Source organism: Tamandua tetradactyla, chromosome 8 (assembly GCF_023851605.1).
Source record: "Tamandua tetradactyla isolate mTamTet1 chromosome 8, mTamTet1.pri, whole genome shotgun sequence".
Taxonomy (NCBI): Eukaryota; Metazoa; Chordata; class Mammalia; order Pilosa; family Myrmecophagidae; genus Tamandua; species Tamandua tetradactyla.
In genome coordinates this window covers 30,426,052-30,451,274 of record NC_135334.1, presented here as the reverse complement: position 1 = coordinate 30,451,274, position 25,223 = coordinate 30,426,052, and the positions used below count along the sequence as shown (strand labels likewise).

At 38.2% G+C, this 25,223-nt stretch overlaps 1 protein-coding gene and 1 long non-coding RNA gene across 5 annotated transcripts in view; one reads left to right on the top strand and one right to left on the bottom strand.

Moving 5' to 3' along the window:
- Positions 1-2,815, bottom strand: part of LOC143644256 (uncharacterized) — a 76,003-nt gene extending 73,188 nt beyond the window's left edge. Inside the window, exons 1-2 of one of the 3 annotated variants that reach the window (XR_013156572.1) lie at positions 2,207-2,760; positions 1,454-1,584 (exon numbers count right to left, since the gene is read on the bottom strand). The gene's annotated coding sequence lies outside the window, so the exon portion shown is untranslated. Of the gene's footprint in view, positions 1-1,453; positions 1,585-2,206 lie in introns of all 3 variants that reach the window. The other 2 variants (XM_077113012.1, XM_077113011.1) reach the window with 2 other exon arrangements.
- LOC143644257 (uncharacterized) overlaps positions 1-25,223 on the top strand; it is a 113,595-nt gene that overhangs the window by 45,376 nt on the left and 42,996 nt on the right. The window lies entirely within an intron of this gene.

The following is a 25,223-nucleotide window of genomic DNA, read 5'->3' as shown; positions in this document are numbered from 1 at the left end:
TATCACATTCTCCTGTACTGGTCAGCTTGACCATTCTCCATGCTATGGTCAGAGTGATCTTTTTGAAATGCAAATGTGACCATTGTCATTATTCCTCTGTTTAAAAGCAGCCCATGCTTCTCTAGCACTCTCAGAATAAGTATGAAATTCTTTTATATATATTACAAGATTCAGGAGAATCTGGCTCCTTCCTTCCTCTCTAGCTTCGTCTGTAGACATTCTACCCTCCAACCTGCTCCCCCCACCCCCTACTTTTGCTCTGTGCACAGCCAGTGCATATATAAATTCCAGATGGGACCCACAACTTCAGTTTCCTGAGTGCTCACTTTCTCTCTTCCCTCTGGGTCCTTGCCTAGAACTCTGTGCACACTCTCAGTTTCTGTCCTCCTCCCTGGCCAGTTGTTTGCTGGTCCTACTTAGGCTTTAGAAGTCTGCTTAGTTGGTTTTAGTTTCTTCAAGGATGTGCTTTTCATCCTCCAAATTTGGCCTGTACAGTCTCATAACACCCTGTACTTCCTTGATCAAGGCACTTTCACATTATATTTTAATTTCTTATGTATCTTCTGTTATCATCATTTTAGATGTAAAATGTACCCTGCACATTGCCTAGCACATAGGAAGTACTTAACTAATTATGGGTGGTTGATGAAGAATCCTTATGCATCAATAACTTTTCTAATGGAACATGGAAATATATACTATGTGCGTTCTGGGGTTCTCCCACTTTTCAAAAAATGTACTGAAGTGAAATTCACATAGCATAAACGTAACCATTTTAAAGTGGTGCTTTACTACATTTGCAATGTTGTGCAACCATCACCTGTTTCTAGTTTCAAACTAAATCCATCACTCTAAAATAAAGCCCTATATCCATTGAGCAGATTCTTCCTATCCTCCCCCAATCCCTCAAACCCTGGTAAACCACAAATCTATGTTCTCCTTGTATGGATTTACCTATTCTGTATATTTCATATAACTGTAATCATACAATATGTGATCTTTTGTGCCTGGCTTTTCCCATTCAGCATAAAATTGTTGAAATTCATCCACATCCTATCATGTATCAGTATTTCATTCTTTTTTATGGCTGAGTAATAGTCCATTGTATGTGCACATGGATACAAACCACAATTTCTTTATCCCTTCATCTACTGATAGATATTTGGGCTGTTCTCAGCTTTGGTGTACTGTGAAAAGTGCTGCTTTGAAAGTGCATATGCATGTGTTTGGTTAAATTTCTTTTTTCAGTATTTTAGGGAGTGAAATTTCTCCTCATGATTTTTTGACTAGCCATGAATTTTCACCAGGGACTGGCAAAGTCTCAGATATTTCATAATACATTTTTATTTAGTGTGGCTATTATTCTTCTTCCTTTCTTATACTGACTATAACTTATATTCATCTTCCATAGATTCCCACCAGAATTATAGTGAAAGAACAGCTTTGGCCATACCACTTTCTAAGGAACTGCCTGTGGATTGACATTTGGCTTGCACAGGAACTACGAATCCAGCCTTTCCAAAAAACGTGGGTGGCATGCATTTTCCGAACATTTTTGACAGTTTTTCCATGACAAGGAATAATCTGGATGGGAGAGAGGATTGAAGATTATTTCCTTTGGGAATAACATATAGAGAAAGAGGAGTCTTGCCAATTGTATAAATAGTTTCACCATAATATCTTGGGCTGCTTGATAATCTCTGTAATTTGTAACAAATGTAAAATGTTATTGTAGAACTACAGTTTGAAAGGGTCCTTGACAGTTATCTAGCTTTTTCTGGCAATTTCAGTCAGGACCACCATCTGCTCTCAGTCCCCTTTCTAAAATCCAGCACGATTATAACACTTTTTCTCTCAACAGCCTATGCCATTACTCCAATGGCTACAGAAATATCCAAGTTTGTGGGGAAGGCTCTCAAGACCCTATACTATACAGCTCTTTCTCTCTTTGAGAGTTCATCTTTTCTGTTTCCCTCCCTATATCTCACATTCTAGTCACACTATATTACTTCCCATTCTCGAAACATACCTCACCCTTCCATGCTTCCACACTTGCAGTTAGCTCTGCCATGCACCTAGATTCCCTTCTTCCTTAACCATTTTCACCTAACACATTTTTAGCCATCCTTCAACCCTCAACTTTTCAGCATTGTAAGGCTTTAATGCGCAGGGGTCTAAGTATCAGACCAAGGTAGGTGAACCTTACCCCAAAGCAATGAGACTGAAGGATTCTGAGTAGGTGGATGGTACACACACAGCAGTTCAGTGAACAAGTTGACAGTGACAAATGAAAGGTCTCAGGGGCCAGAAAATGTTGATAGTCACAAATTGTACAGCCAATTATAGGGAAAAACCACCACTGCCAAATTTCCTGGAGGTGGAGCCCAGATTTCCTCGTTCTTTCCTTCTAAGTCTGATACTCACTGCTCTTCCCATGGTGTCCTGCTTACCACATTGCTGGTCAGCTGTGATTTTCTTTTGGTCACAATGGTTCAGACAAACAAATAGACATGCCTGTTAAGTCATCAGGCCCTTCTGTGCCAGCTCTGATTTCTCAGGTTGCCAAATTCATGACATCTGCCAAGATTTCCCAATCAGCCATCTGCAAACCAGCTTCAGAGTGCAAATGAAAATCAAAATGAGCGCACGTTTTCTCAATGCCTCAGCGACTGAAAAGAATCAAACAATCCTCCCAGTTTGTCTATATCATCTTTACTTAGAGTTCCCGTGAATTGTAGAAGAGAAGAGTGGAAAAGATAAAAATAAAATCACATGAAGTTCGGTTTGAACTTGAAAATCACTTGTGTTCCAGACATTGGCATTACACTGTGAGAAATGGCAGCCACACCAGTTTCCAATTGACAACATAGTAGAAAATTATTTAATAACAAGGACCTGCAATGATACAAGGGTATTAAATGAATACAAGAAGATCTGATTAGAAAAAAAGGAAAAAGAAAAACTATTCAATTAAGAGAACTGGGTTCAAGAGATCCAAACTGTTTTAGGGTTTAAGCAACTGTCATCGAAAATAAATTCACCGAAAAATAGATGTTTGGTTCATGCATTTGTTTTGTAATTACCACAGCCATTCTTGTTGGTCTTCTTAGCTTGTCTTCTCTTCGTATATCAGACCACGCTGTTATAACTCAATAAAGAAGGGGAAAGGTTCCTTGTCCTCTCAAGCATGAGCTAAGAACTTTCTTCTCATCTCCCGCACCTGGGGAGAAAATTATTTCATTTCTTTGTTAGCTTCCTTGGACTTATGAATCACAACTTAAAAAAAAAAAGTTCAGAAAAAATAAAAAATGAAGCTTAAATTTAACCCAACGTTTGTACCTTTACTGACCTCCCTACCAGTAACCCCAAATAAGGGGTTGTTCAACTGAATCTCATTGGGTTTTTTTTTAAACTGATTTGTGTATGTGAATCCTGCATGGAAAGACTTCCTGAGGCTGTAATTTTTAAAAATGGTTTACAATTTAAACAGTGCTTCATCCGTCCTATTTAGCCCCTGCAAAGATTAGTAGGTATGACTTCACATTATTTTTCTGGTTTTTGAAGAATTCATGTTCATTTGGTTTTGTTTTTAAATATTATAATTAAAATGTTTTAAAATATTATAATTTAAATGAATTTTATTATTGCAATCTGCAACAACTCCTTGTTGGAAATAAGACGGTTATACAGTGCAAGTAAGTCATATATGCATGTTGGGATATTGAAAAATAGTGGCATCTCACTCAGTGGCATCCAAGGAGATTTCCAGATGGAGTTTCCAGTGCTTTGTGAGGAAGTTTAGGAGACAGCCTGAGTGATTGCTTCTCGGTTTCTGGCCCTGCTAGAGCTTGCTTGAGACCTCCCCTGATTAAAAACCAACTTTCTATAAGCATTCAAATAAGATTTCAATAGGTTAACACCCACTGCTTCAAGGGGTGAAGCAAGCAAGAAGGAGGTCAGGACAGAAGGAAAGCTTGTCTTTGAGAACCTGGTCTGACAGTTGGCAGGGAGCTCCCTGCCGCAGAGGGAGTCACGACCTCAGGCTCTGCTTTGTGTTAGGGAGTCATGGTCAAGGTTTGTCAAAACAAAGCCACACACAATACCTTAGTGCCAAATGGGCAGGGGTGCTAGCCTGTTGCAAATGAAATCATTAGGAATTCCTTTGGAGAAGGAGTTAAGCTCTCTGTTGCTAAGTAAATGCAGATGTCTAATTGTGCATGTTGTATCTCCCTAAAGCATGGCTTGAGGCATGCCACTTCCCTTTTTAAACTCCTTTAACTCTGCCACCCTCCTTGAACAAAGTCCAAAATCTTCACCCTCCCTTTCAAAGCTGATACATTACCCTATGTACTTTTCCAATCTCAAGCCATAATTTTCCAAGTGGGAAAGGATCTTACTAGCTATGGGCCTCTGCTCAAAAAGTAACCTCTGCCTGGAATGCGTGCCACCCCCCAAAAAACTTCCAGCTGAAAATCTCCCTTTTCCTTCAAGGTCCAGCTCAATGCCAGGTTTTCCCTCTATTAACTAGTTTCTTCCTTTCACTCTATTTGAACTTGTATAGCAACTCTAATGTTATCATTTCCAGGTACAATGTAGAGTTCAGTTTTTACAACAAACATCCTGTCCCAGGTCTGCAAGTTACTAAGTGTAACACTGAGCAAGTTTCTAATCTGCCTAAATTCTATTTTCTCCTCGGATAAATGGGAATTATATGAACATGATCATGCAAGGATTATGTTAGAAAAAGCCAGAAGGAAAGCATTTTAATTGTTCCTGCACCACATACAGGTTTGCTACTACTGATGATTTCCCTCCATATGTTAGGTGACATGTATTCTCCAAAGCACCGGCATTCCCACCTGGTAGGTGCTAAGTAACTTTATATTGAATCAAGGTATTTGTTTTAGATGATTCACGGTGTGAAGCCAGGAAAATCACATGAAGCAATGCCAGTGGATCTGGAAAATACTTAGGCCTTTCCTAGGTCTGGTTTGATTCGACCCACTGCTGCAGGCTCCATACAGAATTCCTGAGGGTCTCAGATCCTGCTCTTTCTCTCTTGGCCAGAAGAGTAGGCAAATACCCCTTCCCTGCTAGAGTCATCAAATCTGGTCCTGTCACAGCTAAGAAAAAGAACGGGGTTAATAATTCCCAAATATCCACCTTAAAGATAACTACTAATTAGCTAAGTAGGAAAATAGTTGCAAAAAGATGATTTGGAGCAGTGGTTCTCAAAATTTTAGGCCTCACAATCCCACCACATTCTTAAAAATTACTGAGAACCTTCAAGAACTTTTTTTTATTTTAGTTATATCTAGCTGGTATTTCTATTGTACTAGAAATTAAAAGGGAAAATCTGCAAATATTTATTAATTTATTTTTAAAAGAACAATAAACAAACACATTAAATGCTAATTTAAATATTACATTTTCATGAAATATATCTTTCCAAAATTTATGAAATTTATTTTCTGAAACAAAACAAATCAGTGAGAAGAGTACTGTTTTAGCCTGTTAAACTGCTCAAAGCAGATACCATAAAATGTGTAGGCTTGAACTATGGAAACTTATTAGCTTACCAGCTTACAGTTTGGAAGCCATGAAAATGTCCAAATCTAGTCATCATCAGGACACGACTTTCTTCCCAAAGCACCTCCTTGGCAGCTTCTCCTTGTCTCTCTCTTCTCTTTTGGGTTTCATTGTTTCCAGCTCCTTGCTTCCCTGACTTTCTCACTCTGTCTGAATTAAATTCTCTTATAAAGAGCACCAGTAAGAGAATTAAGACCTAACCTGGGCCACAATTTAACTGAAGCAACCTAATCAGAAGGTTCTATTGACAATAGATTCACACCCACAGGAACGGACTAGTTTTAACATCATGATTCTCTGGGGTACTTACAGTTCCAAACCACCACACTCCACCCTCTGGGCCCCAAAAGAATATGTTCTTTTCATATGCAGAGTACATTAATCCCATCACAATATCCCAAAAACCTTAAGTCATTTCAGTAACGATATTCAGTGAAAAGTCTCATCAAAATTGGTTATAGGTGTGGTCTATTTCTTGGCACAATTCCTGTCTGGCTGTCGACCTGTGAAACCTAGAGAACAAGTTGTCTGTTTCCAATATACAAAGGAGGGGCAGGCATAAGCTAAACATTTCCATTCCAATAGGGAGAAATTGGGAGGAAAACAGGGGTCATGGATCCCAAAGAATTCCAAAATCCTGCAGGACAAATTCCATTAGATTCTAAGGTCTGGGAGTCATCTATGGAGTGAGGTTTTGTCCTCCAGGCCTGATGAAGCGGCAACCCCGCCCTTTCGAGAGCTTTCACCAAAGTCACACTCTGCCCAAACATTAGATTAAAGGCGCCAACATTTTCAAGCATTGGGGTAACAGCCAGGCTCTCTTCTATGCTTCGTATTTGTCTATTGATTGTCTACCCAAAATTTACATCTGGATGCTATAAAGACATCTCTAACTCAACACATGCCTAGGAGAATTCTTGATATTCCTTCACTTTCACCCAGTTTTTCCCATCCCAGTAAAGCCAACCTCTATCCAGTTGCTTAAGCCAGAAATCCAGCTACTTTAACTTTGACTTTGACATTTCCATTTACCTTATTCTCTCAGCCAAGCTCTCAGTAAATACTACAGTTTTACTCCTAAATGTATTTCAAATCTTCCACTCCTCTCACTCTCCACTGCCCTGGTATTAGTTCAAGCCAGTATCATCTTTTGTTACAGAGACAGCCTCCTAACTTGCCTTCTTCTTCTTTGTCCTACCTCCAATCTAATTTTAACATGACAGCCAAAGCGGTTTTTAAAAAATAAACAAACAAAAAAGTCATAGTAATTTCCTACTCAGAACTCTTCAATAGCTTCCCATTTGTTTATCCAACATTTATAAATAACCTGCCCTGTGTCCAATATTGCACAAAGTGCTGAGAATATAGCAGTGGCAATGGCATATGTAGGAGTCATTATTTTCAGTTCCATGAAAATTTCCCAGTTTTGTTTCAGATATGTTCATTTAATTTTGTTCACATCGATAATTGATTTATAATGGCAAAAGGATTAAGTCAACGTTTACAGCTGTTAATGTTCCCGTCTATTTGAATTTCCAGTGCTAGTGGCTGAGATTAGTAATCAGGATTTTTTGCGCAATTGATTTGCTCTTTGTTAAAGTATGAGGTGTTCTAGAAAAATGATTGACAATCATATTCATGCATTCACTATGAATGTATGTATATTTGTATGTAAATAATGTATCTACCACTTTTACATATTATATATTATATACTATCCTTATATATTATGCTAAATATGTAAAATATTCACAATATTAACGCTTTTAAAGGATGAAATACAAATAAAGATAGCCAGAAATCCTAATTCATTTTTTCACCCTGTCGGATCCCCTTGCACACCATGTGAACAATCATTTATTGACAGAAGGGGTTATTTTCACTTTTACAGGAAAAATTTGGTCAGGATTCTTTTGTTTATTTTACCAAATGATCTCAGGGAAAACCCTCAGACAAAGATAATTAAACTCTTTCAACACTGAAATCTCAAGAGAGTCCAATAATGGGATTTCTTGGGAATGAATGGTTTGTTCCCTTTTAACCAGTGAGTGATTCTGACTCCCAAGAATTCATTTTCAATGTGATGGACTTCTCACAAGATTTTCGAAAGGTGATTTAGTTTGCCCATATTCCCTTAAGTGAATAGAATAATTTGTAATTGATAAATTATCATCAGACACATTAATATATTTTTATCCTGCAGCAATGCTCTGAGGAAGTTAATATTAGCCACAATTTTACAGATATGGTAAATGGAGGTCAGTTAATTTGAGCAAGCAACTCTGAAAAGGCCAAACCAAGACTTCGGCCAAGTCTTAATGATTGACAACAGGGCACAGAACTCTCAATTTAATACCATGAAAGGCAGAGTTTTTCTTTGTTGAATGTTCTTTAGCCTAATTTTAATTTGATTATGAGATTCATATTTCCAAAAGATTTCATATTAATTATAAGAGAGATTGGTGAGCATATCATGTTATATATAGGTACCTGACTTTAGGCACACTATTATGAAATAAGCAATAAAATGCAGGTTGATACATAAACCATCACTCCACTCCTGAACTCATGACAGCTGTAACAAATCAATCAAGTACTAATAAATGAGAGCTATTTCCTTCTGAGTCTGGACACAACTTCAGACTCCTGCGCAGAGCCACAGGCAAACACTAGCTACCAATCTTGAAAAAGGGACTGAAACAAAACTTACTTAGAATCACTGATCCACTGATCTAATGTTTCAGACAAAATTAAGCTGCATTCTGAAAGAGATAGGGTAATGTGACATATCAAAACATTTTAAATTTAACATTTTGCCTTGGAAAAATACAAAGTTCTGACATTGTAATGTTTTTAGTCAGAGGAATTTAATATGAGCATTCTAAAATGACTTTCATTCAACTTAAATCAGGCTTAACTTGAATCGGAGTGCCATAAGAAGGGGCAGCTGGTCCCCTCGTTTGCATTTATACCCTAAAGCTACCCCAAAGTTTTAAAAAATGATACTTTACATGGACCATTGTGTCTCCTCAATCTCATGTAAATGTGAAGAATACAAAAATAATTTGTAATCACCTATGATATATTTAATTGACTTTAAAAATGTGATTTCTATGCAAAAACTGCATTAAGACATGTTCTCCAGTTGCTCCCAGGAGAAAAGAAATGAATTGAAACCCTGAAGTCCCCCATATATGGAACTATGGAGCAGCCATATTTACTACACATGAAATATTTAATATGTGCTCACTCTGAAGTCGAAGGGGAAAAAAAAGATGGAAACTTGTTGGATATCTCCTTAGGAAAATGCCACCACCAGCTCTAAAGGTGTTTAGTAGATGCGAGGGCCAGGAGCTGGGGAAGGCAGCCAAACTGAAAAAGAAATTTTAAAGCACATAGTAAGTAAAGAGCAGTTGCTATTGCTCCTACTATACTGGGCAGAGCACAGATCTATCCCCCCACCTCCCCTTACTTAAGTTTCTTTCTGAAAAGACATGTCCTGTCATTTTAGGGTGGGACTAGGAAAGACATGACAGTTTCAGGTGTTACATATAAAGGACTACTGCAGGGCCTATACTTTTCATAACTGTAGAAAGAACCAAGAGCCAAGAAGTAAAATGTGTATATAACCCTGAAGCAAAATCATTACAACTTTTACAAAAATTCTGGAAGATTCAATGTTTCTTTTCAATCAAACAATTGAATACAACTTCATTGCAATGTTTCATTTACTGATTCAATTAATAAAAATCTTTTTGCTTCCTTATGAATCCATTTGTAAAATGCACTTTATCAATGAACAATGGGCTTGTGACACCCAGTGATAAATCTTATGATTTTTGTGAAAGGACTGACAACAGTGTGAAATTCAAGGTCACTTACTGCTTGAAAAAGAGCAAAGACCCTCAGAAAGTGGCCTTCTGGGGCAATTTTTTCAACCTTTGGCCTTTGACAACTCACCAGCAGTGTTCAGGGCACTCGGGTGCTCACCAGCCCACTGAAAAAGTAGGTTGAACTAGATCATCTGCAGCGATGCAGAAAGGTGACTTGGTCTCAGTGGGTTAGGGCTGGACAGATTACAAAGCAATGCTTACTGGAACATTGGAAGGACGTCATATACATATGAAATGGTGGATGGATAATCCAATTAGTCATCCTGACCCAAATTTCATTCTGAGCATACAGAATTTATCTATTTTGGGGAGGCCTAGGTCATTGGGTCTAATCATATCATTCTAAGTTAAAAAGAGATATGTTGATGACTAATAAGGAGCAGTGCATTTTCATCTATCTATTCAAGCCAAATCATATTTCTTATATATTTTTATCCTTGAGCAACAAAAAATTCCCAAGTCTATCGTATTATAGTGGCAATATCTCTGAATCGGGAGACAGGAGATTTCTTCAGTTTAAACATTAGGGCTGAGTGACCTGGGGTAAGTTGTCTGTCCTCCAAAGTGTGAAATGATCCCCAAGTTGTTCATCTCTCCAGTCTCATGCTCATGCCTCATAAAGAATCAGAGTTCATCAGAGTAAACTAGATTGTTCTTAAGCTCTAGGTAAATATAACTACCTTGAACAGTGGGGATGCCCTATTTGCTTCCAATTTCAAGGAAGTACATGGCCAGTGCAAATTCTTTGGGTTTCACCTTCTCTGGGCTCTTCAGCCTCTTAAGCTCTGTTTCTCTCATATGCTAGTACTATCCCTTACCCTGCCAAATGTAGAACTGTCAGCTTCATCTTTTCTTTATACACACACTGACACACACACACACCACCCAACTTCCTGTCATATAATGAAGGCTCCAGGGACAGGTCAGAGCCCAGAGACCACAGGCGTTTTGCTGGTTCCTCACTTAAAGAGATGAGGGTTAGTATTATCACTTATTATTTGTAAGATTCTGGGCAATTTTCTTAATCTCTAAGCTTCCATCTTTCATTTGAAAAACTCTATCTCCATTATAAGAATTCTGTCTAATAAATGAGATGATGCATGTGTAACTCAAGTTTCTGAAGGATTTACAGCCTTCTGATGTCACCTTTTAAAAATGTATATAAATAAAACAACAACAAAAAATACATATAAATAAATAAATAAATGAAGCATGAATCATCAAAAATGACTCAACCAAAGAACATGTAGTAGATTAAGTATTTCTTATACTCAGTACCACTAGAAGCTCTGCATACTATAAATAAATCAAACATAAAACTCTGAAAGATAGAGATAAGAAGGCAGAACAGCCAGGAATCTTGGGACCTGATGAATGACACAGTAGTGAACTCTGCTATGGGTTTTCTTTTTGCCTTATGAATTCCAGAATTGGAACTGAAGAAGTTGGCAATCAGAGAATGCCAAGTGGCAAAGACAAAAAGAGCCCCAACAAAAGCTTGGTCTTTTCAGCCAAAAGACAAGGAAAGGGGAAGCCAAGCAAGACAGAATACATTTAGACAATAATTGTTCTACTCAGCCAAACATCTCCCCACCCCCATGTATGTCAGCAAAGGCAGAACAGGCAGCCTCTGCTTCCAGCTTTGCAAGGCTGCAATGAGGTGCCCCAGCCCCCACTTGGGGTGGCATCAGAAAAGGCCAAGTCAGGAGCTGAGACTTTCATAATCACGCAGTAATAATGTGATCACTCCCATGTGGTATTAATGGAGACCACGTGGGAAGTCAGAGCCCCTCCTCCTGCCCAGCAGTTATGAAGAGCCACCCCTCCAGTAGTCAATGGAGGCCAAACGAGGAACCCAAACTTCTACCTCTACCTGTCGGTAATGGGGTGGTACATCCCTTTGCTGGCAAAAGCATAGTCATTCAAAGCCAGATAAAACAAAAGGCTTAAATAAGGTCCAGAGTCTCATGAAATAACATGAAAGTGTCCAAGTTCCTAATAACTATCACTCATCATACTAAGAATCAGGAAGATCTCAAACTAATGATAAAAGAATCAATATTTTGAGAGGTTTTTTAATATATCTATAACCTTTATTTAGAGGTAAGAACAAAGCTGATCAGGTCAGGATTAAGATAATTCAGAGCACAGGGGTAAGGAAGACACTGTCTATATTTTAGAACCTCACCTACTCTTTGAGACCAAAGGAAGAAAGGTTTATTTAGTTTGGAACCTAAACTTTCTGTAGCACATAATCTAGCTCAACCTTTCCAGATAGCTCATTCAAACAACTGAAACACAGGGAGCCCACAATAAGAATAAGGGCCTTTAATTCTAAATAGCTTAATGTAATGCTGGAATACACCCTAGAATATATTAAGCAGATAATCAAAAAGTGTTGACAAAGTTCCTTGAGGGATGGGAGAAATAAATATGGAACTATTAAATCTTACCGTTATGGAATTCCCTGAATCTGTGTCAAACACTGGACACCCAAATCAATAAGCCAAGCCCTTGATCTTGAGGCTTACTCTTGTGAAGCTTATTTAGGTAGCTGAGAAGCCTAGCCTACCTCTAGGCATGCCTAAGAGTTACATCTAGAGGACCTCTTTTGCTGCTCAGATTATGGCCTCACTCTAAGTCCAAACTCTGTAAGTGAAATCATTGCCCTCCCCACTATGTGGGACATGACATGAAAGTCTCCCTGGCAGCATGGGAGATGACTCCCAGGGGTGAATCTGGTCCTGGCACTGTGGGATCAATAATTCCAAAAGGGGAAAAGAAGTGTAACTGATAAAGTATCAGTGGCTGAAAGAGTTCAAATAGAGTTGAGAAGCTACTCTGGTGGTCACTCTTATGTAAGCTTCAGTTAGATATTGCTACCTACCATAACTTGCTAAACCCAACCAAAACCATCCCAGCCAATCCTAAAGAATACCAAGGGCAATATATAAGATTCCATGAGGGTTCCATGCACTAGGGTAACTTTCCAAAAGCCTACAACCTCCAGATGGGTCCCTGGACCAGATAAGTCCTGAAACCTAGAGGGTTCAGCCTCTCCAGAGCATCAGCTAGTTTCATCTCCCTAGCCCATGTTATTTACAGCCCCTTTCAACATGGAAAAGTTAGAATGGCCATAGCCCAAATACCCCTAAAGAGTGGGATAGAAAGATCAAAAGTGATGGTGGAGTTACACAGAGAAGGTAGGGTTAAACAAACAAATATGATCACTGAATCACTAAATTAATATTTCTTCTTTTAGCCTCCAGTATCTTAGAGCAGATAGAAGTAAAAATAAAATTGTGGAATTGTAACCCATACCAAACTCTGAAATCTATTCAACTAATTTTTGTGCTGTGCTTTGAAATTTATTGATTTTTTTGTATATATCTTATTTTTCACAAAAAACTATTGATTGTGATAATAAAAAAATTTATTCCTTCTAGCCTCCTATATTCAGGAGCAGCTAAAAGGAAAAGTCTGAGATGATAGTATGGTAGCCCATGACAAACTCTGGGATCTGTCCTATAACTACTTATTGAAGAGTGCTTTGAGAACTATTGCTTTTTTCTTTCTTTGCTTTGTACAGATGTTATATTATACAATAAAAAATAAATAAATAAAAAAGACTGAGAAGGAGAGTCAGAAGAGATGGGTAGAAAAGTTCTAGTATTATCCTAGCAGGGAGTCAATTAATACTGTATAAAGTTGAAGCATGAATCATTAAAAATGACTCAACCCTATTAAATTTGTTTATAATTCTAGAAAAAAAAAGGACAATCAATAACTGCCACACTGAGATGACAGATGTCATGAATATCTGCCTTTAAAATTTAATGAATTTAAAGCAGCTTTTATAAAATCCTTCAACAAACAATTGCAAACATTCTTGAAACAAATGAAAAAAAATAGAAAGCCTCAACAGAATAGAAAAGGTTTCATCAGATTAATAGAAAACACAAATAAGAAACAAATGGAAATTTTGGAATTGAAAAATAATAAGCAGCAGAATGGAGGAGATGGAGGAAAGAATCAGTGAAATGGAATAGGCAACAATGGAAATTATCCAATCTGAGCAACAGAGAGAAAACAGGCTGAAGAAAAACAAAGACTAGACCTATGGGATTACAACAAAAGATCTAATAGTTGTGTTGCAAAAGGAGAAGAGAAAAAGTGCAGACCTGAAAAAGTACTCAAGTATTGGCTGAAATCGCCAAAATTTGGCAAGAAACATAAATGCACAGATTCAAGAAGCTGAGCGAACACCAAAGAGATGAATCCAAAGAAACCCATGCCAAAACACATCACAATTAAACTTCTAAAAATTAAAGACAGGAAAAAAAGATCACAAAAGCAACCAGAGGAAAATAAACTTTTACCTTTAAGGAAAAACAGTTTGATGACTATGGATTTCTCATGGGAAACCACGGAGGGCAGAAGAAAGTTGTACAATATTTTTAAAATTCTGGGTGGGGGTGGGGGTAGGGGAGAGAACTGTCAACCCAGAATCCTATAATATGAACTTCAGTATGGAAATATACTTCAGTAAGGAAGAGAATCAAGACAGACGAAAAAAAAACTAAAAGAATTTCTTGCCAGCAGACCCACCCTGAAAGAATGGTGCTCTGTGGAGCTAGGGGAACAGGCAACAAGTTGATGCCACTTCCTATTGACTGCCATGAGCCCCAGGAGCATGCCAAGAGGAAACCCCACTGGAACCAGGAAGAAGAGCCCTTTTTTCTTATAGTGTTTCTCTAATACCCTGTTGGTTAAGCTTGATATTACACCCACTGCTAAGGGAGAACTGTTCTGATTTCATGAGCAAGCGACGAAGGGTGGATTTGATGGTGAGAAGCAACATATTGCCAACTGGAACAAAAGAAAAGTTCTCCAAATGGGAAAACCATCCAACTCTGTCACTTCCTCCAAGTTTCTTCTTTCCTGCCACATTTCAAGAGCCCTTGGGTAGGATTTTTGGTCTTTGTTTCAGAGACTTAGTTGTTATCATTAAGAGGGTCTGTCTGTTAGGTGCTTACTCCTCTACGGTGGATCTAGAATTCCAAAGACACTTTACAATGATAAATTCTTAAATGCTTCCAAGAGTTCAGACCAAAGTATTTGTCGGAATTTGAGGTCAAAGTATTCAAACAACCCTCTATGTGCTCAAGACTTTCAAGGGTGGAAATCTCCCTGACAACAAGGGTTGTACCTCCCGGGGATGAGTCTGGCCCTGGCGCCTTGGGATCAACAACACCTTCCTGACCAAAAGGGAGAAAAGAAGTGCAATAAAATAAGGCATCAGTCTCCAGGACACCTACTAGGGGAGTAGAAACGATACAGAAAGCGCCCAAAGCCACAACAGAGATAAAAAAGACAGCGTACCCCATCCTGGAACGGCTGGCTGGCTGAGAGAAGCAGCTCGGGTGAGATCGCCGAGGCGCGCGGGCCTTACCGGGCGGGGCGGGAAGCGGCCGGAGTTACTCCCTTCCCCCTTCCCGGGCTGGCTGGGAGAATTGGAGAGGCGGTCCCCTGAAACCAAGGCGACTGCCGCCCACACCACGCGCAGCCCCCGGACCAACTGAGAGAATTGGATCGGAAACCCCCAGGCCGCGGAGAACGGTGACGGGTGGGGGAGGCCCCTTCAAAACCCGTGACTCCCGGGGAACGTGCACTCTCTCGGGCGGGCCGCTGCCGCTGGCGCCCTCCCGCCACGCTTGTTGCCCAGGGCCGACTAGGAAATTCGGACGGGCTCTTTCCCTGGCTGCGGCGACCAGCAACCCTCCCTGCGTTCGGACCCCGGGCCGGCTCAAGCCGCTTCGGCTAGCGAACCCCCAGGACGGCGAGAGTTTTCCAAAGTTTAAGGTCCCACAGCACCTTTTACTGGTGGGACCCGCAGACAAACGTGTGCCACGAGCGCCACCTACTGGGCAGGATAAGAAAAACAGAACCCAGAGATTTCACAGAAAAATATTACAACCTTGCTGGGTCCAACACCAAGAGAAATCTGAATAAATGCCCAGACGCCAGCAGCAGAAGATAACTGTTCACGCTCAAAAGATTGAGAATATGGCCCAGTCAAAGGAACAAACCAATAGCTCAAATGAGACACAAGAGCTGAGACAACTAATCCTGAATATACGAACAGAAATGGAAAACCTCTTCAAAAATGAAATCGATAAATTGAGGGAGGACATGAAGAGGACATGGGCTGAACATAAAGAAGAAATAGAAAAACTGAAAAAACAAATCGCAGAACTTATGGAAGTGAAGGATAAAGTAGCAAACATAGAAAAAATAATGGATAGTTACAATGATAGATTTAAAGAGACAGAAGATAGAATTAGTGATTTGGAGGATGGAACATCTGAATTCCAAAAAGAAACAGAAACTATAGGGAAAAGAATGGAAAAATTTGAACAGGGTATCAGGGAACTCAAGGACAATATGAACCGCACAAATATACGTGTTGTGGGTGTCCCAGAAGGAGAAGAGAAGGGAAAAGGAGGAGAAAAACTAATGGAAGAAATTTTCACTGAAAATTTCCCAACTCTTATGAAAGACCTAAAATTACAGATCCAAGAAGTGCAGCGCACCCCAAAGAGATTAGACCCAAATAGGCGTTCTCCAAGACACTTACTAGTTAGAATGTCAGAGGTCAAAGAGAAAGAGAAGATCTTGAAAGCAGCAAGAGAAAAACAATCCATTACATACAAGGGAAACCCAATAAGACTTTGTGTAGATTTCTCAGCAGAAACCATGGAAGCTAGAAGACAGTGGGATGATATATTTAAAATACTAAAAGAGAAAAACTGCCAACCAAGACTCCTATATCCAGCAAAATTATCCTTCAAAAATGAGGGAGAAATTAAAACATTCTCAGATAAAAAGTCACTGAAAGAATTTGTGACCAAGAGACCAGCTCTGCAAGAAATACTAAAGGGAGCACTAGAGTCAGATACAAAAAGACAGAAGAGAGAGATATGGAAAAGAGTGTAGAAAGAAGGAAAATCAGATATGATATATATAATACAAAAGGCAAAATGTTAGAGGAAAATATTATCCAAACAGTAATAACACTAAATGTCAATGGACTGAATTCCCCAATCAAAAGACATAGATTGGCAGAATGGATTAAAAAACAGGATCCTTCTATATGCTGTCTACAGGAAACACATCTTAGACCCAAAGATAAACATAGGTTGAAAGTGAAAGGTTGGGAAAAGATATTTCATGCAAATAACAACCAGAAAAGAGCAGGAGTGGCTATACTAATATCCAACAAATTAGACTTCAAATGTAAAACAGTTAAAAGAGACAAAGAAGGACACTATATACTAATAAAAGGAACAATTAAACAAGAAGATATAACAATCATAAATATTTACGCACCGAATCAGAATGCCCCAAAATACGTGAGGAATATACTGCAAACACTGAAAAGGGAAATAGACTCATATACCATAATAGTTGGAGACTTCAACTCACCACTCTCATCAAGGGACAGAACATCTAGACAGAGGATCAACAAAGAAATAGAGAATCTGAATATTACTATAAATGAACTAGACTTAATAGATATTTATAGGACATTACATCCCACAACAGCAGGATACACCTTTTTCTCAAGTGCTCATGGATCATTCTCAAAGATAGACCATATGCTGGGTCACAAAGCAAGTCTTAACAAATTTAAAAAGATTGAAATCTTACACAACACTTTCTCGGACCATAAAGGAATGATGTTGGAAATCAATAATAGGCAGAGTGCCAGAAAATTCACAAATACGTGGAGGCTCAACAACACACTCCTAAACAACGACTGGGTCAAAGAAGAAATTGCAAGAGAAATTAGCAAATACCTCGAGGCGAATGAAAATGAAAACACAACATATCAAAACTTATGGGACGCAGCAAAGGCAGTGCTAAGAGGGAAATTTATTGCTCTAAATGCCTATATCAGAAAAGAAGAAAAGGCAAAAATTCAGGAATTAACTATCCATTTGGAAGAACTGGAGAAAGAACAGCAAGCTAACCCCAAAGCAAGCAAAAGGAAAGAAATAACAAAGATTAGAGCACAAATAAATGAAATTGAAAACATGAAAACAATAGAGAAAATCAATAAGGCCAGAAGTTGGTTCTATGAGAAAATCAATAAGATTGATGGGCCCTTAGCAAGATTGACAAAAAGAAGAAGAGAGAGGATGCAAATAAATAAGATCAGAAATGGAAGAGGAGACATAACTACTGACCTCACAGAAATAAAGGAGGTAATAACAGGATACTATGAACAACTTTACGCTAATAAATACAACAATTTAGAGGAAATGGACGGGTTCCTGGAAAGACATGAACAACCAACTTTGACTCAAGAAGACATAGATGACCTCAACAAACCAATCACAAGTAAAGAAATTGAATTAGTCATTCAAAAGCTTCCTAAAAAGAAAAGTCCAGGACCAGATGGCTTCACATGTGAATTCTACCAAACGTTCCAGAAAGAATTAGTACCAATTCTCTTCAAACTCTTCAAAAAAATCGAAGTGGAGGGAAAACTACCTAATTCATTCTATGAAGCCAACATCACCCTCATACCAAAACCAGGCAAAGATATTACAAAAAAAGAAAACTACAGACCAATCTCTCTAATGAATACAGATGCAAAAATCCTCAATAAAATTCTAGCAAATCGTATCCAACAACACATTAAAAGAATTATACATCATGACCAAGTAGGATTCATCCCAGGTATGCAAGGATGGTTCAACATAAGAAAATCAATTAATGTAATACACCATATCAACAAATCAAAGCAGAAAAATCACATGATCATCTCAATTGATGCAGAGAAGGCATTCGACAAGATTCAACATCCTTTCCTGTTGAAAACACTTCAAAAGATAGGAATACAAGGGAACTTCCTTAAAATGATAGAGGGAATATATGAAAAACCCACAGCTAATATCATCCTCAATGGGGAAAAATTGAAAACTTTCCCCCTAAGATCAGGAACAAGACAAGGATGTCCACTATCACCACTATTATTCAACATTGTGTTGGAGGTTCTAGCCAGAGCAATTAGACAAGAAAAAGAAATACAAGGCATCAAAATTGGAAAGGAAGAAGTAAAACTATCACTGTTTGCAGACGATATGATACTATACGTCGAAAACCCGGAAAAAGCCACAACAAAACTACTAGAGCTAATAAATGAGTACAGCAAAGTAGCAGGTTACAAGATCAACATTCAAAAATCTGTAGCATTTCTATACACTAGTAAGGAACAAGCTGAGGGGGAAATCAAGAAACGAATCCCATTTACAATTGCAACTAAAAGAATAAAATACCTAGGAATAAATTTAACTAAAGAGACAAAAAACCTATATAAAGAAAACTACAAAAAACTGCTAAAAGAAATCACAGAAGACCTAAATAGATGGAAGGGCATACCGTGTTCATGGATTGGAAGACTAAATATAGTTAAGATGTCAATCCTACCTAAATTGATTTACAGATTCAATGCAATACCAATCAAAATCCCAACAACTTATTTTTCAGAAATAGAAAAACCAATAAGCAAATTTATCTGGAAGGGCAGGGTGCCCCGAATTGCTAAAAACATCTTGAGGAAAAAAAACGAAGCTGGAGGTCTCGCGCTGCCTGACTTTAAGGCATATTATGAAGCCACAGTGGTCAAAACAGCATGGTATTGGCATAAAGATAGATATATCGACCAATGGAATCGAATAGAGTGCTCAGATATAGACCCTCTCATCTATGGACATTTGATCTTTGATAAGGCAGTCAAGCCAACTCACCTGGGACAGAGCAGTCTCTTCAATAAATGGTGCCTAGAGAACTGGATATCCATATGCAAAAGAATGAAAGAAGACCCATCTCTCACACCCTATACAAAAGTTAACTCAAAATGGATCAAAGATCTAAACATTAGGTCTAAGACCATAAAACAGTTAGAGGAAAATGTAGGGAGATATCTTATGGATCTTACAACTGGAGGTGGTTTTATGGACCTTAAACCTAAAGCAAGAGCACTGAAGAAGGAAATAAATAAATGGGAACTCCTCAAAATTAAACACTTTTGTGCATCAAAGAACTTCATCAAGAAAGTAGAAAGACAGCCTTCACAATGGGAGACAATATTTGGAAATGATATATCAGATAAAGGTCTAGTATCCAGAATTTATAAAGAGATTGTTCATCTCAACAACAAAAAGACAGCCAACCCAATTACAAAATGGGAAAAAGACTTGAACAGACACCTCTCAGAAGAGGAAATACGGATGGCCAAGAGGCACATGAAGAGATGCTCAATGTCCCTGGCCATTAGAGAAATGCAAATCAAAACCACAATGAGATATCATCTCACACCCACCAGAATGGCCATTATCAACAAAACAGAAAATGACAAGTGCTGGAGAGGATGCGGAGAAAGAGGCACACTTATCCACTGTTGGTGGGAATGTCAAAGGGTGCAACCACTGTGGAAGGCAGTTTGGCGGTTCCTCAAAAAGCTGAATATAGAACTGCCATACGACCCAGCAATACCATTGCTAGGTATCTACTCAAAGGACTTAAGGGCAAAGACACAAACGGACATTTGCACACCAATGTTTATAGCAGCATTATTTACAATTGCAAAGAGATGGAAACAGCCAAAATCTCCATCAACAGAAGAGTGGCTAAACAAACTGTGGTATATACATACGATGGAATATTATGCAGCTTTAAGACAAGATAAACTTATGAACCATGTAATAACATGGATGGACCTAGAGAATATTATGCTGAGTGAATCCAGCCAAAAACTAAAGGACAAATACTGTATGGTCCCACTGATGTGAACGGACATTCGAGAATAAACTTGAAATATGTCATTGGTAACAGAGTTCAGCAGGAGTTAGAAACAGGGTAAGACAATGGGTAATTGAAGCTGAAGGGATACAGACTGTGCAACAGGACTAGATACAAAAACTCAAAAATGGACAGCACAATAATACCTAATTGTAAAGTAATCATGTTAAAACACTGAATGAAGCTGCATCTGAGCTATAGGTTTTTGTTTTGTTTTGTGTTGTTTTGTTTTGATTTTACTATTATTACTTTTATTTTTTTCTCTATATTAACATTCTATATCTTTTTCGGTTATGTTGCTAGTTCTTCTAAACCAATGCAAATGTACTAAGAAATGATGATCATGCAGCTATGTGATGATGTTAAGAATTAATGATTGCATGTGTAGAATGGTATGATCTCTAAATGTTGGGTTAATTTCTTTTTTTCCGTTAATTAAAAAAAAAAAAAAAAGAGAGAAGGGATAATTGGAGATGAAGGGGTACAGACTGTACAACGGGACTGGATATAAAAACTCAGAAATGGACAGCACAATACTACCCAATTGTAATGCAATTATGTTAAAACACTGAATGAAGCTGCATGTGAGGTATAGGTTTTTTGTTTTTGTTTTTTTTGTTTTTTTTTCTTTCTATTATTGTTTTAATTCTTATTCTGTTGTCTTTTTATTTCTTTTTCTAAATCGATGCAAATGTACTAAGAAATGATGAATATGCAACTATGTGATGTTATTAAGAATTACTGATTGTACATGTAGATTGGAATGATTTCTAATTGTTTTGTTAATTCTTTTTTTTAATTAATAAAAAATAAAAAAAAAAAAAAAAAAAAATAAGGCATCAGTGGATAAGAGAGATTAAATGGAGTCAAGAGGTTATTCTGGGGGCTACTCTAATGAAAGTTTCAATTAGATAGCGCTATTTGCCATGGTTTGCTAAAACCCAATCAACATCACTCCTGCTGACTCTTAAGAACACCTAGGACTTGAACTGAAACTCTATGAAAGTTTCATGCAGTAGGTCTGTCTTCCTGGAACATATAATTCCCAGAGGTTCCTATGTCAGAAAAATCATGATACCCAGAAGAAACAGGGTCTCCAGGATTACCAATTAATTAGATTCTCCTATTCTTTAGTGTGGACACCCCTTCTCAACATGGCTAAGTCAAAACAGGCATTTCCCAAAGACCTTTATAGATTGGGAGTAGGATTAAAGGAGAAGAAGGTATAATGGAGAAAATGGGATTTAACAAACGAGAATATAGTATAATCACTATATTAATATTCCATCTAACCTTCAGTGTTCTGGAGCAGCTAGAAGGAAAAATCTGAGGTGATGGAATCGTAGCGCATGACAAACCTTGAGATCTGTTCTGTAACTACTTGTTGAGGTATGCTTGAAAATTATTGCTTTTTCTCTTTAATTGCTTTGTATATATATGTTATATTATACAATAAAAAATTAAAAAAAATTTTTTAAGCAGACCACACCACTAACTCATACCCCAGCTATATTTTTTTTAAGTGAAAACATCTTCCAAATATAAAATGAGTCCGACCCCACCCACAAGAAAGAAGAGCTGAGGAAGCAGGAGGCATAGAGAATACATTGTCTCCTTTCAAAGAGAACTCCAAGAGTGGATGCTGCTGGTATTGTTGTTTCCAGTCACATACGCTGATACATAAGGACACAGTCAAGAAATTATGGCTAATATTACCATTATTATAATTATTCTTTCCCTCTCCCTTTATTTTCTCATACAGTTCCAAAAAAAAAAGCATGAGGGAAAAAAACATGCAAAAACAGGTTTGAGGCTCACAAGCTATATTATTTTCCTTAGTTTTTTGTGGGTGAGTAGATTTTTGTTTTTTACCATTTATCCATGTGGCTAGGATAGATTCTTCAACTGGCACTTATAATTAGTATATGAACATGTTTTTACAAATCTCCATTTTCATTTAAAAAGCACATTCTGTATTTTCCCTTCTTTCCATATGTGCAAGGCCTCAATCTAGACATTTATCTCCCACCTTCATTCTCAGTAAGTTCTACTTCAGAGGTTTGGAAGACATATGCCTTTTTCTCTGTTCAGTTTCATTTACAGCCTGTGCTACATAAATGATTGGCCACAAAGTAGCCTAGCATATTTGCATGAGGTTGAATTATTGGGAGGAGTTTTTGTTTTTGTTTTTGTACGGACAGGCCCTGGGAATGGAACCTGGGTCTCTGGCATGGCAGGCGAGAATTCTGCCACTGAACTGCCATTGTACTGTCCAGGAGGAATTTTAAGGAACAATATACATGAGGAAGAAAAATTTGTCTCGGAAGTCACAAGGTAAATAATTCATGGCCCAGTGGGGTGGCTCTGAAAATTGCCTGATGACAACTGATAATAAGGCTGCAGGCAGATAATACTGCCCAGCCAAAAATCAGCTTTAAAAATCCTTTTTTTCCCCCAACTGTAATTACTACTTAACTTAGATCACCCTGAAGGACAGAAAGAAAATAACTCAATATACCACGGAAGGCACCATCAAGAGAACTTTACAGATTTGCACACACCCAGGTTATTTCTCAGTTGTTGCCTGTGAAAAGGCAGTTGCCTTAAGCTAATTGATGTTGGCCATATACCAGCAGAAATCAACAACAACAAAAAGTATAGAAGTGGACATGTAAGTACATGACCTAACTGTGCTAATCAAGATTTCTCCAGAGAAATTCCAACTCTAAATAGATTGGCTGCTATCTATTTGGTAGAGCCTTCCAAATGGAATCTGTAGGTGTGTATGTATATGTGAGTATTTGCGTGTCAGTATATCTGTGTAGGCCAGGGGCAGAGGTCAGAGAGATGAATGAGAAAACCAATCTTGTACATTGCTCCCATACTTACTTTTCCAGAGCAACAGCCACTGTAATATATTAATGTTCTGTTTTCCACTAACTCATTCGGTCTGACCAAGAAATTCGCATGCTTATATGGATGCAGGTTGGGGATAGGGATGAGAAGAAGTGCCAAAGAATGACACTTCACGACTTGTCAAGATGTAAGCATTACCACATAATTCTCTGCTCCCCATCCCATTAAATAGTGTATTAAGCTACTTATCAACTGTGTGTCACCTGAAATCCTAGAGATCATTTGAGCCCCTCTCTGCTCCTTAGTATCCCCAATAACTGATAAATAGGGGAGTATTTAGGCTAGAAATAAAATTTTCGCCAGTAACATTTTCTACTTTTTTAGAAAGAAAAGGTTGAATCAGCAGACTTTCAACTACATATTTGTAAAAGTGTTAATATTCCTTCCTGGGAAGGGGGAGAGAAGAAATATATAATGGTACTATGGATCAAATCATGTTTCCCACAAAGACATGATCAAGTCCTAACCCATGGTCCTGTGGACAGGAACTTATTTGTAAGTGGGGTCTTCAGAGTTCTGAATCAGGGAAGGTCTTAATCCAATATGACTGGAGTCCTTATAAGCAAAGGAAATTTGGATATAGCGACAGGAGTTGGGAGATAGAGGAGACAGATGGCCACATGACTGAGGCAGTCATAACAGTTGCGGATTGCCAGCAAGCCACCACCAGAACGCGTCAGCCTTCAGAGGAAGCATGACCCTGTTGACACCTTATTTTGGCCTTCTGGCCTCCAGAACTGTGAGGCAATAAATTCCTGTTGTTCTAGTCTGTGGTGCTTTGTTTTAGCAGTCCTGAAAAACTGAGACAAATGGGGATTACTTTAGATACGCCAACTATTTCCTACATGTCCCCCGCCCTTGCTTTTCCCCTTGCACTTACATATCTGTAAAGATTGACATTGCCTGATTCACAAATTAGAGCCCTCTTTAGTTCTAAGTAAGAAGGTTTTGGTAAGCTCTGCTATTCCTGCCCCTTCCACTCTCCCACCCCACACCGGAGATGCTCATGGACCACTCCAACTTCAACTCTGCAAGTGCCTGGCCGGGGATGAAGAGCTTACGGAGATGATCAGGACTGATTTCCAACCACCTAAATGCATAAAAGTACATTTGTTTTCAATTTAGTTAAATCCATCAGTCTTTTCCTGTATGATTTCTGCCTTTGGAGCACTCCCTAGAAAAAGATTGCGTATACAAGATTGTAGAGGAGGTAGCCACTTTTATTTCCTTTTAGCACTTTCATAGTTTTGTTTTTTAACTTTTTAAACTCTCATTCTTTCTATAAACTGGGTGGGGTGGGGTAGGAGCTATGATATGAAGTAGGTTCTGCTTTGACTCTTTTTTCAGATGTAGACTCATCCTAACACTGATGAATAGGGTCTATTTCACCCACTGTTTCAGGGGTGAATCATTTTGCTTATTCACAGAATTCTTATATATGCTTATACTGCCTGTATCCGGCTTTTAATATCTGTGCCTTTTACCTTTTCCTTTATCCTTGCACCTGAGAATTAACATCATAAAATATTTAAGACCTAGAAAATGTTCCCAGTGAAAATTACCAGCCATTTACCTTTGCTAGCCATTACTGATGCACTCCCTAGCTGGGTAACTTGACAGGTAAACCTTTCTGAACCTCAGTTTCTCTATCTGTAAACAGAGCAAAAACACATTTCTCTGTATTATATGTAGCATACCCAAATCCTCCCCTGAAAATCCTACTAAAGCAGGATTTTGAAAGAATGCTTGCTTACTTGGTTTAGCCCTGTCATGCACCAGAATCTTGTTCATAAGAGTCTTTAAAAAATTTTTTTTTGAGGTAGTTTTAGACTTACAGAAGAGTTGCAAAAATATCTGAGTTCCCTATGCCCTTCACTTCATCTTCCCCTTAAGGTAACATCTCATATAACCATAATACAATGACCAAAACTAAGTAATTAACCTTGGTACAATACT